Raw genomic sequence first — 20,342 nt, forward strand, 5'->3', positions numbered from 1 at the left:
AATGAATACACTGAGTATGGCTTTACCAAAACAATCATTGATGGCGAATAAAGTATCCATTATTCGAGTATGTAAATCGGGATATATATATACATATACATATATATATACCCGCGATCGCAGGAGAAGTAGTGTGTTAAAAAGCTAGAAAAGAAAAGGGAACATTTTAAAAATAACGTAACATGACTGTCAATATACAGTATTTGTTTTGTGAGTGTTACTGAGTGTTGCTGTCATCAAGGATTTGATTATCATTATTTCTTTCAATCAGGCTCGTATTTGTAGGATGTGTTGTGTTCAAGTTACATTCCGTGTTTGTCAATCGCTGTAAAGATGACAGGTTTCTTTCATCGATTCGTTTCTTACTGCATCAATAAACAGCTCGTCTTCTTCTTTATCTGAGACCTGACACACTGCATGCACTGTTTTTTTTTACACTGTCTTCCTTTAGCGGGACATTGACTTTTTCCACCGTGTGCTTTGTTTCCGCAGTAGCTGGATTTATGAATATGCTTATCAGACGCTTCATATTTTTGCTGCCTTTTCAATTGTGTAATTCAGTTTTTGTTCAGCGTTTGGAACTGTTGCTTTTATCTGTGCACTGCGCCAGTTCACGTGAGCCGCCGTGTACATGCATTGAAGGTTCCCAGCTGTGCTGGTGCCATCTCGCTATGTCCATGGCTGTATTTAATGTTACCAAGTCCTGGCACTTAAAACTTTCTCTCAGTTTCGCTGAGTTTGTGTCAAACACCACCCTGACCATCTCATCTTCCTCTCCATAAACACAGTCCTTCACCCGTGAATATTTAGTGGGAGTTTGCTATTGGATTGCCGCTGACGGACAGCCTTATATGGGCAGGCACTAAATTACAAACGCCAGCGGCAGCCTGTCTATGAACTTAATTTAAAGTGTAGATTTACATCGTGCTTTTTTCCAAGTAGCAGAACTCATGAATATGGTTGTATATGTCACTCGCCGCTTCTTATTGTTTCGCTGCCTTCTCAATTATATAATGCATGTTTTCTTCAGCGCTTTTGGAGGTCTTCCTGCTTTTCTATGTACTGCATGATTACGTGGGAGGCGTGATGATGTCACACGAAACTCCCCACGGCGTTCAAGCTCATCTCCATTACAGTAAATGGAGAAAAACAGCTTCCAGTTATGACCATTACGCTGTAGAATTTCGATATAAAACCTGCCCAACTTTTGTAAGGAAGCTGTAAGGAATGAACCTGCCAAATTTCAGCCTTCCACCCACACGGGAAGTTGGAGAATTAGTGATGAGTCAGTGAGTGAGTGACTGAGTGAGGGCTTTGCCTTTATTAGTATAGATACACACACACACATACATACATATATATACATATACATATACATACATACATACATACACACATATATATAATTTGTGTGTGTGTATGTATGTATGTGTGTATATATGATGTAGATAGGTATGTATATATATATATATGTGTGTATATGTAGATATGAAGATATGTATGTGTATATATATATATATATATATGTATGTATGTATGTATGTATGTGTGTGTGTGTGTGTGTGTATATATATATGACAGCAGCAATCCAAGCTGTGAGAAAACAGTAAAAAGGAGGCGTGTCAGACGTCGTGGTACATTTTCTGATGCAGCTAGACGAAAAAAACTTTGTGACGCTGCCGCCAAATACACAAAACAATTACTTTGACAATCATGTTATATTATTTTTTAAATGTTTCCTTTTCTTTTCATAACTTCTTTAACACACTACTTCTCCGCTGCGAAGCGCTGGTATTCTGCTAGTATACTAATAAAAGGCAAAGCCCTCACTGACTCACTCACTCACTCACTCACTCACTCACTCACTCACTCACTCACTGACTCACTTATCACTAATTCTTCAACTTCCCGTGTAGGTGGAGGGCTGAAATTTGGCAGGCTCATTCCTTACAACTTACTTACAAAAGTTAAGCAGGTTTCATTTCGAAATTCTACACGTAACGGTCATAACGGTCGATAACGGTCGACAACGCCCGCCATGTTGAACTTTCTTATTTATGGCCCCATCTTCACGAAATTTGGTAGGCGGCTTCCTGCGCTAACCAAAACCGATGTAATGCACTTATTTTGGTGGTATGACGCCAGTGTCGGCCGCCATATTAAATTTTCCAACGCCACCAATTTTCAAACTTCCGTGTAGGTAGAAGGCTGACCCCATCTTCACGAAATTTGGTAGGTGGCTTCCGGGCGCTAGCCAAAACCGATAATGTACTTATTTCGTGGTATGACGCCATTGTCGGCCGCCATATTGAATTTTCCACACGTCACTAATTCTCCAACTTCCCGTGTAGGTAGAAGGCTGAAATTTGGCAGGCCCATTCCTTACAGCTTACTTAAAAAAGTTAAGCAAGTTTCATTTCGAAATTCTACGCATAACGGTCGACAACGTCCGCCATATTGAACTTTCTTATTCATAGCCCTATCTTCACGAAATTTGATAGGCAGCTTCCCTGCGCTAACCGAAACCAATATACATACTTATTTCGGTGGTATGACGCCATTGTCGGCCGCCATATTGAACTTTCCACACGCCACTAATTCTCCAACTTCCCGTGTAGGTAGAAGGCTGAAATTTAGCAGGCCCATTCCTTACAGCTTACTTACAAAAGTTAAGCAGGTTTCATTTCAAATTCTACGCGTAACGGTCATAACGGTCAACAACGTCCGCCATATTGAACTTTCTTATTCATGGCCCCATCTTCACGAAATTTGGTAGGTGGCTTCCCGGCGCTAGCCAAAACCGATGTACGTACTTATTTCGGTGGTATGATGCCATTGTCGGCCGCCATATTGAATTTTCCACACGTCACTAATTCTCCAACTTCCGGTAGGTAGAAGGCTGAAATTTAGCAGGCCCATTCCTTACAGCTTACTTACAAAAGTTAAGCAGGTTTCATTTCGAAATTCTACGCGTAACGGTCATAACGGTCAACAACGTGACGCCATATTGAAATTTCTTATTCATGGCCCCACCTTCACGAAATTTGGTAGGCGGCTTCCCTGCGCTAACCAAAACCGATGTATGCAGTACTTATTTCGTGGTATGACGCCATTGTCGGCCGCCATATTGAATTTTCCACACGCCACTAATTCTCCAACTTCCCGTAGGTAGAAGGCTGAAATTTGGCAGGCCCATTCCTTACAGCTTACTTAAAAAGTTAAGCGGGTTTCATTTCAAATTCTACGCATAACGGTCAACAACGTCCGCCATATTGAACTTTCTTATTCATAGCCCTATCTTCACGAAATTTGGTAGGCGGCTTCCCTGCGCTAACCGAAACCAATGTACATACTTATTTCGGTGGTATGACGCCACTGTCAGCCGCCATATTGAACTTTCCAACGTCACTAATTCTCCAACTTCCCGTGATAGGTAGAAGGCTGAAATTTGCAAGGCTCATTCCTTACAGCTTACTTACAAAAGTTAAGCAGGTTTCATTTCGAAATTCTACGCGTAATGGTCATAACGGTCAACAACGTCCGCCATGTTGAACTTTCTTATTTATGGCCCCATCTTCTCGAAATTTGGTAGGCGGCTTCCCTGCACTAACCGAAACCAATGTAACGTACTTATTTCGGTGGTATGATGCCACTGTCGGCCGCCATATTGAACTTTTCAACAGCCTTTGTTACTTATGGGCCCATCTTCAAGAAATTCTATCGATCAAAGAACTGTCACTTACCGAGTGGTTTCCATGCCCAGAGATGGCACCTACCTTTTCCATTCTCTTTGTTACATATTGCACGGCCATAACAGGCTCACTCTTGATATCCGGAGGAACATTGTGTCTTATGTATTGAATGACTGGGACAGGTTCAAGGTGTGGACTGATGACGGTACAGGAGATAATTATACTACACAGGAGCACTAGAAGTGTGAAATGCTTAAGCCCTTCACCTATGGTTCTGCATGTGAGTTGATGGCTGCCGCTGAATTGTTCGGTTGTCGCTTTCAAGTGTACCAAAATAGCCAAATATTTTACACCTTTCGACAACCGCCAATGCCTCTTAAACATCTTAGATTCACAGGTGACGATTTCAGTAGTGGACACTTTGATGTTTATCAATGTTTAAACTCTTAAAAGTTGGATGTGATTTTATCGATGAAACCGGTTGTGTGCTTACAACGCTTGACAACGCTTTTTTTGGTCCTCAGGAGCCTAACACACTCCTTTACAGCAACCAACAGCTCAGTCACTAGGCACCTCTTAGGCTGAAGTACCTCGCAATACCTACCCCTCTTAATTCTCTCCAAGCGATCCTTTCTTTCTCCCATTTCTTTTTTCCTTTCTTGTGGCCACAACAGTTCTTATAAAGCCTTTTCCATTGCCAGGATCAGCTTACCTAATCATAGGGAGAAACCATTTAAGTCCTGCCGGGGAAATCGTACACTGCAAGTACAAATCAAAATAGCCGACAACAACATATACATAATGAAACAAAAACAAAACATTTATACCTAACCTCGAGGTTACTAATAAACAAACTTAAACATTACAATACACGTACACTACTAACGCAACTTGGACTCCCCCTATAGCTGTCGTTTGATCTTCCCAGGCACCTGTGACTGCATTTAGCATCTGTGCCCTTGTTAAATGAAAAAAAAAAACCCCAGTCAGTAAAAATAGTATGTTATGCGTGAAACATCTAGAAAATAAACTAAACAACCGGAGGGTAAGACCAAAATCTTAAAAAATAAAAATCCTCTTTAATTCCCCAATTCCCCGTGGTAAACTTGCTGATATATTGTTCACCGTGGTTCATATTTAAAACTTGATAGTTCTGCCTCATATCCATCTAAATCACAATGTATCAGCATCACGGTGAGTCTATAGCGTCACACATCCCCTTGATATCTTGCATTGAGAGAGAGAGAAAGTCAGCACATTTATTTTGTTTCCCTTGTATATACTTTTGTGTAAACTTAAATGGTTGCAAGGACAAATACCACCGTGAAATTCGCACATTGGTCACGCATCCGTGCTAACCATTGCAACGCACGATGGACAGACTCCACAACAAAAGGATGACCTAGCAGGTAATACTTCAAAGAGTACACGGCCCACTTAACTGCCAGTGCCTCCTTCTAAACCGTGAAATATCTCATTTCCCTAGGGAACAACTTTCGACTTATATAGACAACAGGGTGTCTATCTTCTCCCTCACCCTGCAGCAATACAGCACCCAGACCCCCTCCCGAAGCATCTGTCTGTAAACAAAAAGGTAGATTCAGGACATTTCAAAATAGGGTTACAACATATTGCATTTTTCAATTTAGCAAAAGATTTTTCACATTCTTCAGTCCATTTCACATGGTTGGGCTCTTTCTTCTGTAAGAGATTAGTAAGCGGGATGGCAATCTCCGAAAAGCACGGAGTGAATCTCCTATACCATCCAACCAGTCCTAGAAATGACCAAACTTGTCTTTTGGTGTTAGGACATGGACGATCCTGAACAGCCTTCACCTTGTCCACCTGAGATTTTACAAATCCTCCTCTGATGGTATATCCCAGATATTGTACCTCAGATCTAGCTAATACAAATTTATCCGGATTTACCACCAGGCTGGCTTGCTTTAACCTGTGAAAAACATCAGCAAGATGTGATAAATGTTCATGCCAAGACTCACTGTATATTACAATGTCATCAATATAAGCTCGCGCATAAGATTCTGCTCCTCACAAAACAATATCCATAAACCTTTGGAAATTCGTTGCTGCTCCATGTAATCCAAAAGGCATGACGGTGAACTGATACAATCCACTAGGCACTTTAAATGTTGTGAGGGGTTTAGCTGTGTCTGCTAATGGCACCTGCCAGTATCCCTTGCATAAGTCTAAAGATGATAAAAACATAGCTGGACCCAGTTGTTCTATCAGTTCATCTACCCTTGGCATAGGGCAAGGATCAAATGCAGAAATTTAATTTAGTTTAGAATAATCCACACAAAAGCGAATTTGTCCAATCTTCTTTGGGGCCAGTACTACTGGACTACACCACTCACTGGTAGATGGTTCTACTATACCTAATTGGAGCATAGACTGTACCTTCTTCCTTAGCGCCTCCTGCAGACGAGCTGGAACTCTGCTGCATGTTTGTCGACGGGACCTGGAGAGGTGAGGCAAATAGTATGCTCTATTAAATTAGTCCTACCAGGTATTTCGCTGAACAGATGCTCGGAATCACTGCTTTTAACTGTTCCTGTTGCTTCTCCGAAAGATGGTCCAATGCAGGTAGATCGGCAGAAGATGATGTTGCAGGCAGGAACTGCTCTGGTAATTCCTCTTCGTCTTGAATTCTACGAATCAAAGGCTGTACCTCAGAATTAGCTTTTTCCTTCCACTCTTTCAACAGGTTAATATGGAAGACTTGATATTTCTAGACCAGTCTGGCATATAAATTTCATAATTTACTGGGCCTTTTGTGAAACAATCTTATATGGACCTTGCCATTTTGCCAACAAACTATTAGTCGATAGGGGCAACAGCAATAAGACTTTCTGACCGGGTTGAAAACTGCGAGTACGTGAGGCTTGATCGTACCAGGCTTTCTGCTTCTTTGTGACTGCAACATGTTCTTTTAACCAACTCAGACATTGCGGACAATCGATCTCTCATTATAATAACATAACTTAAAATAGTCAGGTGTTCTTGACCACTGCCATTTTCTAATGCTTCTTTCAGCACAGCTAAAGGGCCTCGAACATTTCGCCCATAGACCAGTTCAAATGGTGAAAATCCGGTGGAAGCCTGAGGGACTTCTCTGTAAGCAAAAGCAAGTATGGCAGCCATTGATTCCAGTCGGCCCCAGTGTCAGACAAATTTTTTAGCATTTGCTTCAGAGTGGCATTGAAGCTTTCTACTAGGCCATGCGTCTGTGGATGGTAAGGTGTGGTTCTCAAACACTGGATCCCTAACAGACCATACACCGTTTAATTAGTTCAGTGGTAAGATTAGCCCCTGATCGGTCAACATCTCCCTAGGGATGCCAACTCTGGAAAACTAAACTAGGGCATTAGCAACCTGAGTAGCCTTAACCTTCTTCAATGGGAATGCCTCTGGATATCTCGTTGCATAATCACATAGGACCAGTATGTAACGATGCCCATTACTACTATGTGGTAGAGGACCTACAATATCCATTGCCATTCTACTAAAAGGATCCTCTATCACAGGTAACGCACTAACGAGCTCTGTCTCCTTTCTTAACAGGTCCTACAAGCTGACATTCAGTACAACTCTTACAATGACTGGCTACATCTTTGGACCAACCTGGCCAGTAAAAATATTTAGCAATGCGATCACTAGTCTTCATTTTCCCTAAATGCCCGCCCATGGGATATCATGCCCCATTTTAACACCTTGTCCCTAAACTCTTTAGGTAGTACCAATTGTTTGCCATGCCCATCTTGGTGGTAAAGAATATCCTGGTCTAATACAAAGGTTTCTCCTGTAACTGACTGATATTTTTCAGCTTTGACAAAACAGGACTGAAAACTGGGATCGCCACGTTGCAAGGCCCCTATCTCCCTGTAATGAAAGGTGAGCAATCAAGATCACCTAAGGCAGGAGCAATGTCAGTATCTAGGGCAAGCAATCCCAAAATTTTTGCCCGTTTCCGCTACTTGCGGGTCTTACGGACTGAGACCTCATTTCCCTGGGAAAAGGTAAAGTGCTCCAGTCCACCTGGTCACTTGCTTTGACTGCAGCTGCTTGAGCTCTGGTCAAGACCGGGCTTCCTGCACACAGGCTCTGCTGCAAGAAGCCATCAATATCTGGCACATCCAGTCCAAGCAAGGCTGGGTATGGCATGTCATCCACTATTCCCACTGACATTGCATACATCTGGCCTCCTATCTCAATGCACATCTTCACCAGAGGATAAGAAACCTCATCTCCACGGATGCATCTCAGAACCACCTTCCTGGATGTCGACAGCAATTTATTATCAAGAATATCTCGTCTCACTAGGGTTTGGGTACTTCCTGTATCAAGCAATGCTGTTCTGGTTCGACCTGCTATTTTTACTTTAACCAATTTTTGATTTTTCTGCACTAATTTCCAAGGAATTGGGCACGGTACATAACAAAATTTGTTTTCCTCACACCCTGATCTACTCTTGGCCATAGGACACAGTATTTTCTTATGACCCGCTGTCCACACTGATAACATATTACATTGGCTACACCCCATCCCTCCCTGCTCTTAGAGGTAAGAGAACCATGACCTACCATGACCTTGGATGCACTAGGAAGGATTGGATAAGTCATTGGAGCCCTATTAGTTTTGGTCACTCTTTGTAGATTCTTGGGATAGCCTCGAGCAGTTTGAAAGACCTCTGCCAGTTCGGGGCTTGGCGTGAAGACTTTGGCCGATGTTCTAAAATCCAAGTCTTCAGCTCAGGCTTCACCACCTGCAAAAACTGCTCCAAAATAATAGAGTCAATTATTGTCTCTTTATCATGTTGTTGGGGCTTAAGCCAACGAATGCATAAATCCTTCAATCTAGCTTGCAGCTCCAATGCGGTTTCACCCTCCTTCCATTCTGCAGTTCTAAACCACAGACGATAACTTTCACTACTAATCTCAAATTTATTCAATATGGCCCGTTTAAGTGACTCATAGTCTTATGATCCAGAAGGGTCCATGGCCACAAAAGCTGCATGTGCCTTGCCAGTTAATAGGGGTACTAATCTTATTGCCCATTCAGTTTTAGGCCATGAGAAAACAGCCACTCTTTCAAAGATGGAAAGAAACATCTCTATATCTTCACCTTCCTTTTAGGGGAGGAGCTTTAAACCTTCCACCCACCTGGTAGATCCTGCAGCAGAGTTACTGATGTTAGCCTCCACACCCTCCAGCGTACATTAGATTGGGACTTATAAGTGGTGAACGAACCACTCCAGGTTTCTTTGAAGGTCTTTCCTCACGTCTTCGCTGTACCTCCACCTGCAGTAATGTAAACTGATCCTGCAACGACTTCCACCTCAGCTCTTGTTGTTTCTCCTTGTGCTTCTGTGCTTGTAGAAACTGCTGGAACATTCTTTCCAATGTCTGTGTCTCTTTAGACATTGCCTCCGATGACTCTAGGGACTGTGTCTGTGGTTCTTCATCTGACAAAGAAGCTGGCACGGATACAGAAACATTCTTGGGTGCCATCTCTGCTCTTTCTAAGATCTTCCAAGTCCCCAGTCGATCCCACCGCTGCCATCAAAATGTCACAAGCCATCTACTAAAGCAGATGGCCTGCTAGTTTGGGACCGACCAGGACTGAGGGAGTAACAAGAGAGGCAGATGTTCAAAAGAGAAGGTAATTTATTTATTCCATGATAGAGTAAAAAAATTATAGTTGTTGATGGAAAAAAAAAAAAAAGGATGGACAAAAACATATAAATAATCCAGTGACAAGACAAAATAAAATTATGAAGAAAAAAAAAAGACAAAAATAGAAATTGGGAAACACCAAGGCTCTTACCCTAATATATAAATATAATCAATTCCAGCCCATGAAAAGTCCAGGGCAGCCTTAAAATACAAAACTGGACTCTGTTTCAGTCCAGGTCACCAGTACAACTCCTCCAAAAATAAAAAATCTCAGGAGTCGTTTTTTTTTGGTCCTCGGGAGCCTAACACACTCCTTTACAGCAACTAACAGCTCAGCCACTAGGCACCTCTTAGGCCGGCGTGCCTCGCACTACCTAACCCCTCTTAATTCTCTCCAAGCGATCCTTTCTTTCTCCCATTTCTTTATTTCCTTTCTTGTGGCCACAACAGTACTTATAAAGCCTTTTCCATTGCCAGGATCAGCTTAGCTAATCATAGAGAGAAACCATTTAAGTCCTGTCGGGAAATCGTACACTGCAAGTACAAATCAAAATAGCCGACAACAACATATACATAATAAAACAGTAAACAACAAAAAACTAAATATTTATACCTGACCTCAAGGTGACTAATAAACAAACTTAAACATTAGGATACACGTACACTACTAACACAACTTAGACTCCCCCTATAGCTGTTGTTTGATCTTCCCAGGCACCTGTGACTGCGCTTAGCGTCTGTGCCCTTGTTAAATGAAAAAAAAAAAGCCCGGTCAGTAAAAATAGTATGTTATGCGTGAAACATCTAGAAAATAAACTAAACAACGGAGGGTAAGACCAAAAATCTTAAAAGAAAAAAATTGTTTTTCTTTAACCCCGTGGTAAACTGGCTGATATAATGTTCACCGTGGTTCACACTTAAAACTTATTGATAGTCCAGCCCCATATCCATCTAAACCACAATGTATCTGCATCACGGTGAGGCTATAGCATCACACATTGTTGTGACTATCTGTGTATGTTCAAATAAATAAAGATATATGGATTTTTAGCATGTATTTGTTATACAGTCATTACTGTCCAGCATTGCATTATTACTCATTTTTTTGAGTAATTCAAAAGAAAATCAGAGTAAAATAAAACCATTATCGCCACTACTTATATTTAATCAAACTCATTTATTTTAGGTAAATTTGAGTAAATTAATAAATTAAGCTTACTCAATAGTGCAGTATATTAAATCTACTCAAAAATATTGCTTGCAATTTGTTGCCTTATGTTTTTAACTACTTTTAAAGCATTATTTTTTACAGTGCAGGCTGCTGTTTCCTTTAAAGTCAGGTATGGACATTTCTTTTGGAGCAGGAAGCTGAAAACACTACAGTGACCGAGACAGCTGTTCTCATTGAGCCTTGGTGATCACAGTTAATTTAGTGTGTCAAACATCCACTCCTCCAAAGCTAAGTTTTGTGGTCAGTGATTGAGTGCCTTCTTAATCATCTTGTTGATGTGGTAGTCCTCACTTGAAGTGACAGTACTGACCGAGCACACCACACTGGCCATCACAAAGTTGTTGAACATGTTAGGGACGTCACAACTCATATAAAAGGAGCACAGTCTGCTCCGTACAAAGGGGTCTTATACTGTCTATATAAGCATATAGAGCAGCTCCACTGTGTTATGTGACCAGCCCAGGCTGTCATTAATGTTATTCTCTCATATTTACTGTGTGAATAGATGAGGCCACTAGTTAGGACTGAGAGAGGCAGTCATGTCAGACTAAATTCTGATCCCTCAGCCTCCAACACGCCCAGATTTCTGAATTTTCATCTTTTCTCTTTCCATTTCAGGTTTAACACATAAGTTTCCTAAAGTAATACAAACCTTCTCTCATGAGGATCTCCTCAAGATCACCGAGTACTACAAGCCCTACCTGGCTTATGTGATTGAATACGACATCACGAGTATCCTGCAGAACCTGGTCACCAAGAACATCCTCACCAACGATGAGGCCAAGGTAGGCAGGTCTCCCTGTCAGTACAAGGCACAGAGAGCTGAGCAGAGATGGTGAGCTCAGGAGAATCATCTGAGACTGCATGACCCTCCATAGGAGGACTTTCTGTTATTGTGAGGTCATCAGACCTACTGTAAATCCTCCTCAATGGTGTATCCCAGATATTGTACCTCAGATCTAGCTAATACACATTTTAGCCAGATTTACCACCGGCCGGCTTGCTTTAACCTATGAAAAACATCAACAAGATGTGATAAATGTTCATGCCAAGACTCACTGTATATTACAATGTCATCAATATAAGCTCGCGCATAAGATTCTGCTCCTCACAAAACAATATCCAAAAACCCTTTTGGGAAATTCGCTGCTTCCATGTAATCCAAAAGGCATGACGGTGAACTGATACAATCCACTAGGCACTTTAAATGTCATGAGGGGTTTAGCTGTGTCTGCTAATGGCACCTGCCAGTATCCCTTGCATAAGTCTAAAGTTGATAAAACATAGCTGGACCTAGTTGTTCTATCAGTTCATCCACCCTTGGCATAGGGTAAGGATCAAATGCAGAAATTGAATTTAGTTTAGAATAATCCACACAAAACCGAATTTGTCCAATCTTCTTTGGGGCCAGTACTACTGGACTACACCACTCACTGGTAGATGGTTCTACTATACCTAATTGGAGCATAGACTGTACCTTCTTCCTTAGCTCTCCTGCAGGCGAGCTGGAACTCTGCTGCATGTTTGTCGTGCGGGACCTGGAGGGGTGAGGCAAATGGTATGCTCTATTAAATTAGTCCTACCAGGTATTTTGCTGAACAGATGCTCCGGAATCACTGCTTTAACTGTTCCTGTTGCTTCTCAAAAGATGGTCCAATGCAGGTAGATCGGCAGAAGATGATGTTGCAGGCAGGAACTGCTCTGGTAATTCCTCTTCGTCTTGAATTCTCGAATCAAAGGCTGTACCTCAGAATTAGCTTTTTCCTTCCACTCTTTCCAACAGGTTAATATGGAAGACTTGATATTTCTAGACCAGTCTGGCATATAAATTTCATAATTTACTGGCCTTTTGTGAAACAATCTTATATGGACCTTGCCATTTTGCCAACAAACTATTAGTCGATAGGGCAACAGCAATAAGACTTTCTGACCGGGTTGAAAACTGCGAGTGCGTGAGGCTTGATCGTACCAGGCTTTCTGCTTCTTTTTTGACTGCAACATGTTCTTTTTAACCAACTCAGACATTGCAGACAATCGATCTCTCATTATAATAACATAACTTAAAATATTCAGGTGTTCTTGACCACTGCCATTTTCTAATGCTTCTTTCAGCACAGCTAAAGGGCCTCGAACATTTCGCCCATAGACCAGTTCAAATGGTGAAAGCGATTGGAAGCCTGGGGACTTCTGTAAGCAAAAAACAAGTATGGCAGCCATTGATTCCAGTCGGCCCCAGTGTCAGACAAATTTTTAGCATTTCTTCAGAGTGGCATTGAAGCTTTCTACCAGGCCATGCGTCTGTGGATGGTAAGGTGTGGTTCTCAAACACTGGATCCCTAACAGACCATACACCGGTTTAATTAGTTCAGTGGTAAGATTAGCCCTGATGGGGCAACATCTCCTAGGGATGCCAACTCTGAAAACTAAACTAGGGCATTAGCAACCTGAGTAGCCTTAACCTTCTTCAATGGGAATGCCTCTGGATATCTCGTTGCATAATCACATAGGACCAGTATGTAACGATGCCCATTACTACTATGTGGTAGAGGGGCCTACAATATCCATTGCCATTCTACTAAAAGGGGTCCTCTATCACAGGTACGGGACTAACGAGCTCTGTCTCCTTTCTTAACAGGTCCTACAAGCTGACATTCAGTAAACTCTTACAATGACTGGCTACATCTTTGGACCAACCTGGCCAGTAAAATATTTGTAATGCGATCACTAGTCTTCATTTTCCTAAATGCCCGGCCCATGGGATATCATGCCCCATTTTTAACACCTTGTCCCTAAACTCTTTAGGTAGTACCAATTGTTTGCCATGCCCATCTTGGTGGTAAAGAATATCCTGGTCTAATACAAAGGTTTCTCCTGTAACTGACTGATATTTTCAGCTTTGACAAAACAGGACTGCTGAAGAGCTGAGCAGAGATGGTGAGCTCAGGAGAATCATCTGAGACTGCATGACCCTCCATAGCAGGTCTTTCTGTTATTGTGAGGTCATCAGACCCTACTGACCACTCTGCTCTGCTCCCCAGGGGTCTTTTTAAACTAGCCCTTTTGGTCACTTGCTTGTCTTTCAGAGATTCAAAGCCAAAGAAAAGTCTGAGGGGCGAGCAGGTGTGGAGTCCTTCATCGGTGAAATAATGAAGATGGAGAGTGTGGCACTGGTGAGCCTGTGGGAGGCACTAGCTGAAGAACTTATGAGATTTCCATCACCAAATCTGACAAGAATACTGAAGGAAGTGACAGAGGGCGGTGAGTTAATGGAGGTCTTGTGTGAGAGCAAAACAACGAATGTCTAGAAATTACAAAAGGAAACAAAGTGAGAATCACAGGAGCACAAAACACAGCATTACTGTCTGACGGACACACAACTGTCAGGTCCTTCACTTACACCGAGATGTCTGCTTGATGACAATCAATCCCAACACTTACTCCTGTTCCTCTGATTTTCTCTTTTAAGTTTTTATTAAAGTCTTTAAAGGGGTCAGTGGTCATTTAATAACTGGGTGCTACTGTCACCTATGTGCCACCTATTATGACAGCACATTTGACTTGCATGTCTCCCCTTCTACACTTTATAAACTTACACCTACAGCTTAGCAGGATGATCAGTAATAATATTTTATTTTTCTTTCTCCCTCCTCTTGTGTTAGGGACTGCACCGACCCATTTTAAATTTTAAATGCATACAAGAATCACATAAATTTGTTTATTGCATCAAGGCTTTTTGACTTTGTCAGGAACCTCTATTTCAACAAAATAAAGCAAAATAAAAAAATTTACTAAATTATAAAATGCTCTGGTTGAAATTATGACCTTTGTGTTGTTAGGGTAGGTTTCACCCAGTTATGATAATATGAGATAAAGCAATAATTAGAGCCAAAACTGAAATCCTAAGTGCACTGTCAGCTGACACACTGACAACCAGCTCCTCTCCTAATCATGTGAGCTTTCTCATTTTGCGTGGCTTTCCAGTATACCTGCACAAAAACAAAACAAACAAAGACGCGCATGTCCAGAGATGTGAGGTGAATTCACTCATTTGAGTGGCCATTTGACTTGCAGAGTGCACATTTACAATTTGCAGCATGCAAAAATGAGAAGAAGATTTACAGTGAGCCAAGTTCTGGATCATATTTTTGGTGAAAATGAAGGAGAGGACACAGAGCAGCATAGCGGTTCAGATGAGCAGGTTTCTGAGGAGGAAGACAATGTGGAGTATCATCCAGAAGACACAGACACATCTGATGAGTCGGATGAGGAGGTCACTGGTGCTGAAGCTGCTCCTGCTGAAAGATTCAAGTCCAAAAATGGTAAGATCTTTTGGAGCTCAGTACCTCATGATGAACATGGCAGGACAGCTGCTGCAAATGTCATCAAAATGACTCCTGGAATCACAAGGTTTGCTCTGACCAGAGTCAGTGACATCAAGACATGTTTTGAGCTATTTATGCCATTGTCACTAAAAAGAATCATCATTACTATGATGAACCTTGAAGGAAAAAAAGTCCATGGCGACATGTGGAAAGACATTGATGAGGAATACCTGGATGCTTTCATTGGTGTTCTTCTTCTTGCTGGAGTGTACAGATCCTGCAATGAGGCCACTGATAGTCTATGGGACGCATCAACAGGCAGAAATATTTTCCGGGCAACAATGTCACTTCAGACATTTCAAATGATATCAAGAGTCCTCAGATTTGACAACAGAGAGACCAGAGTGAGATCTGACAAGCTTGGTCCCATCAGGGATGTCTGGGAGAGATGGGTGCAGCTCCTTCCGCTGATGTTCAACCCAGAGCCAGAGGTGACAGTGGATGAACGTCTTGTCCCTTTTCGAGGAAAATGCCCCTTCCGGCAATACATACCCAGTAAGCCAGGGAAATATGGCATAAAATCTGGGCAGCCTGTGACGCAAGAACCAGCTATGCCTGGAATCTACAGATTTACACAGGCAAAGCTGCAAGTGGCATCCCTGAGAAAAAACAGGAAAACGTGTGGTCCTCGATATGACCACTGGACTGCAGGGTAAGGACAGTAAGACAAATGTATTGTGTTTCAACTACAAGAAATATCTCTGCAAAGAACACACAAAAGTGTCACTTTTGCCACACATGCGCCTAAACACACACATACACAAGCAGGTTTTTACTCTGATTTAGCTTTATATTAGTTTCGAACTTGTAATTGATTTCAATTTGTTTGATTTTCTTGATTGGCTTTTGTTTATTTGACCATGCAAATATATATTTTGTGTCATGACCTGTTCTGCTTTTCATTTTTTTCAGTTTATATTAAAGTTCTATTGCTGAAAAAAATATTTTTTTTGCCTTTTCTCGATGTAAATATCTATGGGTCGAAATTGACCTGTAACACCATAGATGTCACTTTAGTTATTAATATTAAAATGAAAAATAAATAAAACAAATTTATTTAAGAGATGTGTTCTATACCCCTCAGTATTAGTCAGGTAACACAACAACCTTTTATTTATTAATATGATTCTCTTGAGGTTCATTTTACCATTTTTTAATTGAAATCAAGGGGTATACTGACAAAAAAAGGCCCAGAGGCCCACACCAAAAGTATTAAAACCAACATTTTCATGGCTAAGGAAGCCTAACAAGGTAACCAAGAGATGAGAAACAAATTGGATGATAGCTTATTGTTTTTAGTGTATTTTATAGCTGATTTAATACATGGGTCAAAACCGACCCGTTAACATAAGAGATGATAACAGAAAGCTAACACAAGAGGAGGGTTAATTAACAGGAAGTTACAGATTCTGTTGTTTTCTGACACCATTGATGTCCGTGTGTGTAAACATCAGCTTTAGATGTCCACACTCATGCTCATCCATGTTTGTATTGTTTCCCCTCAAATCCCCATGAAGCTTGTTGTTCTCCTGAGGCCTCAGTAAAGAGTTCCTGCTCTCCACTTTGCCTCCTGCTCTCCTCAGCATGATAAACACACAATATGTCTGCTGTTCCTAATACTGTCTGGTGTGTCATTTCCTTGGTTTTCTTTCCTGGACAGTTAATTTCAGACTCCCAATATGGACACACATCGGTGATTTGTTCTTTACTTTTAGACGTTAAGTCTTCTATTGTGGCCTGACAAAGTGCACCTTCATTTTTGATATTTTCTAGTTGTATACCTCACTGTGTACTTCTGTATACTTTTGTTAATCTTCATCTTTACTGTTATAACTGACTCTTCTTCTTATTTCACCAGGACCAGACCTCTTGATGGACATTCAGGCCAGTCTCCAGCCCACTCCCATTGATGCCTGTATTAAAGGTAAGGCACTGGTCTTGTGTCTCTGGTCATCAGCTCCTCAGGATTCTGCTCCTCAGTTAGACATTTAGAACAGTGGTGACGAGATCAGGCCATTCATCTCAATAAGCTCACTGTTTTTATACTCTATATATTCCAAAATAACATTGTCAGATTTTTAAGGTCCTAAAGTCCTTCTCTCCACCACACTTTTTCCTTGTGTCTATTGTTCTCTTTCTGGAGAAAAACGTTAACATCTGTGTGATATTTACCCTTATCAAGTTTCCATCTAATATAATAAAATACATCATAAAAATGAAAAAATTACTTTCATAACGTTAACAGCTTAATTTATGACATCTTCATCTGCCTCTGTTTAAGCTGAAAAGGTTCAAGTCCTTCAGCCTGTCCTCACTTCAGGTGAGGGACGCTGCGCACGCAAGTTGCTGCCGCTCCTCCCTGTTAACAACACTTTTCGCAAAATTCGCCTTTATTCTACACTTTCTCACGCTTGTTTTATTTCTTTTACTGTACGTATAGTTCGTGGATACAGCCGACCTGAATTGCATGGATTTGGCTTAATATTTTCAGATTTTATGGACTCTACTTTGACTGGGAACAGCTGAGTCTGTGGATCGCGGGACGAGACCTACGAACATTTCTTTGTACCTGGCGATCTATGACCTCGGGATGATCTTTCTCCGTGATTATATTCGCTATGCTGATCTGCTCCCGATTCATTTTACAGTACTGTACGACTGGGATCTGATCTGATGCTCATATTAACCTGGCTTATGGCTCGGGCGATCACGCATGAAATTATCAAGCGTTATTGTTTGTGGCTGTGTATTGGAACCTGCAAATCCTGCTACCTCCTCCTGCTATGCTTTCTGCTGCTTTGCTATCGCCGTTCATCTCATCTAATCCAAATGGTTCCGCTATGCTGTGCTGCTTCTCCACTGCTTTTCAGATAAGTATTGCCAAGTATCATGCTAAAATACTCTCATGACAAACTCCTTCTTATTAAACAGTTTGTCCAGAGCAAATGGTCTGATTGGAACATCCTAAAAGACGCGGTATTTTGCAGCGCCGAAATATATACATCGCGGGTCAGGTCGCGCCACCGCTGCGAATGAAAAGACAACCGGCAGCATTTGCTCAGGAATAAGCCTTCCTTCTCATGGCCCTGGAAATACAAGTGTCAGTGTGCCAAATTTACATTGTGTGAAATAAACCCTGATCACAGCTCTGTGCAAAAGATGCCTCATTGACTAATATTGCTCTGTTTAACTCGAGATCTCTTAATGGCAAAGCATTGGTGCTGTCAGAACTCATCACTGACACCAAACTTGATATACTGTGTTTAACGGAGACTTGGCAAAACCAAACGAATTGACGTCTCTCACGGAGGCGACTCCACCTGGTTTCACTTTCCATACAGAACCTCGCAGCTCTAGACAAGGAGGTGGGCTAGCGTAATTATCAGAGCAGACTTAAATATCAAACGAATCCCAATTGACTGTCCACTGTCTTTTGAGTGCCTGGCTCTTAAACTAATAACGGAAACAGGTCCTGTCTCACTCATTGTTCTTTATCGTCCCCCAAAATACAATGCATCCTTCTTATCTGATCTGATTGAACTTTTAACCCACCTAAGCTCTTACTCTCAGAGAATTATCCTTCTTGGTGATTTCAACATCCATATTGACATTACTACATCTAAACTGAGAAATGAATTCCTATCCTTACTGGACTGTTTTGACTTGACACAACATGTTGATTTTCCCACCCACTCTGGTGGTCATATATTGGATCTGATCTGCACTTCTGGACTATCTGTTGCCAATATTTACAGCACTGATTTGGGACTCTCTGACCATAAAGCAGTATTTTTTACTGTCTCACTGCCTTTACCTCCTCTTACCTGTAAACGACAAATTTCTTACAGAAACCTTAAAATATCTGTCCCTCTATCCTTTCTGGATCCATTTCTGATCTTTTACTGTCTGCACCTATTCCGTCAACACTAGATAGTCTTGTTGACCACTATAACTCAGCCCTTCATTCAGCATTAGATAAAACAGCTCCTTTAAAACATAAGGAGGTTTCCTTTAAACGTTCAGCTCCTTGGTATAACTCAGAATTGCGATCTATGAAAGCAGCTGGCGACGCCTTGAGAGAATGTCACGTAAGACTGGCCTCACTGTGCACATCCAGGCTTTCTCTGACCACCAAAGAGCTTACAGAGAAGCACTAACTGCTGCTAAGAACACCCACTATGGCAGAATAATAGAAAGTGGCCACGATAACCCAAGGGTTTTGTTTTCTGTAGTTAATAAACTACTCGAACCTGCATCTGGCCCAACTACCTCTTCTACTGAAGTCTGTGAGGAATTCCTCCACTTTTTCCGTAACAAAATTAAAGATCTAAATAATTCAACTAACATAAATACATCATCTGTTTATATCTCTCCCTGTTTTCCCACTCCATCCAGCTCCTTCTCTAAGTTCTCACCAGTCACATCTGCTTTTTAATAACCTGCTCTGTAAGATGAGGCCGACTACTTGTATACTGGACCCCATCCCCAGCACACTACTTAAATCCTGCCTTCATGCCATAATCCCGACTGTTACAACAATAATAAACTCATCCCTTGACACTGGCTCTGTGCGCTCACTTTTAAAATCGCTTCTGTAACCCCAATGTTAAAAGTCTGGTCTTGATGCTGACAATCTTAACAATTTCCAGCCTATTTCCCACTTACCTTTCCTGTCAAAAGCTCTTGAGCGTGTTGTAGCTTCCCAGCTCACCAATTACTTAACGTCTAATAATTTGATGGAACCCTTTCAGTCTGGTTTCAGATGCAGCACAGCTGTGAAACTGCTCTGCTACGGGTAACCAATGATTTGCTTATGGCAGCAGACTCTGGACAAACCAGCATATTAATTCTATTAGACCTCAGTGCAGCATTTGACACTGTCAGACATGACATTCTACTGTCTAGAATGGAGAACATGCTGGGTATCTCTGGCACTGCCCTCCAGTGGTTCAAGTCCTATCTGACTGATAGGCAAGAGTTTGTTAGTCTTGGCAACAGCAGATCCAGCTCGGCGCCAGTCACACAAGGAGTTCCTCAGGGCTCTGTCCTCGGCCCTCTTCTCTTCTGTATTTATATGCTTCCCTTGGCCATATTATTCGTAGCTATGGACTGGGCTATCATTTTATGCAGATGATACTCAACTCTACTTCAATGTTAAAAGTGGAACTTCATCAGAGCTTTCTCAGCTCACAACCTGCCTTAGTGAAATTAAAACCTGGATGGAGCAGAACTCTTTAAAATTAAACTGCAACAAAACTGAACTCCTGCAAATTGGGACTAAAATGCAGCTTAATAAAATGAGCTCCTTCCCAGTCCATCTTGGTGGTGATCTCATCAGACCTGC

At 41.5% G+C, this 20,342-nt stretch overlaps 1 long non-coding RNA gene across 1 annotated transcript; it reads left to right on the forward strand.

The window, feature by feature from the left end:
- The first annotated feature begins 10,638 nt into the window (after nt 1-10,638).
- On the forward strand, nt 10,639-16,923 carry LOC120520986. Its single transcript, XR_005631939.1, has 3 exons — nt 10,639-11,401; nt 13,700-13,874; nt 16,857-16,923. It is a non-coding gene; the product is annotated as an uncharacterized LOC120520986 (long non-coding RNA).
- Nucleotides 16,924-20,342: the final 3,419 nt, after the last annotated feature.

The sequence above is a fragment of the Polypterus senegalus genome, unplaced genomic scaffold (assembly GCF_016835505.1).
Source record: "Polypterus senegalus isolate Bchr_013 unplaced genomic scaffold, ASM1683550v1 scaffold_4381, whole genome shotgun sequence".
Classification (NCBI taxonomy): Eukaryota; Metazoa; Chordata; class Cladistia; order Polypteriformes; family Polypteridae; genus Polypterus; species Polypterus senegalus.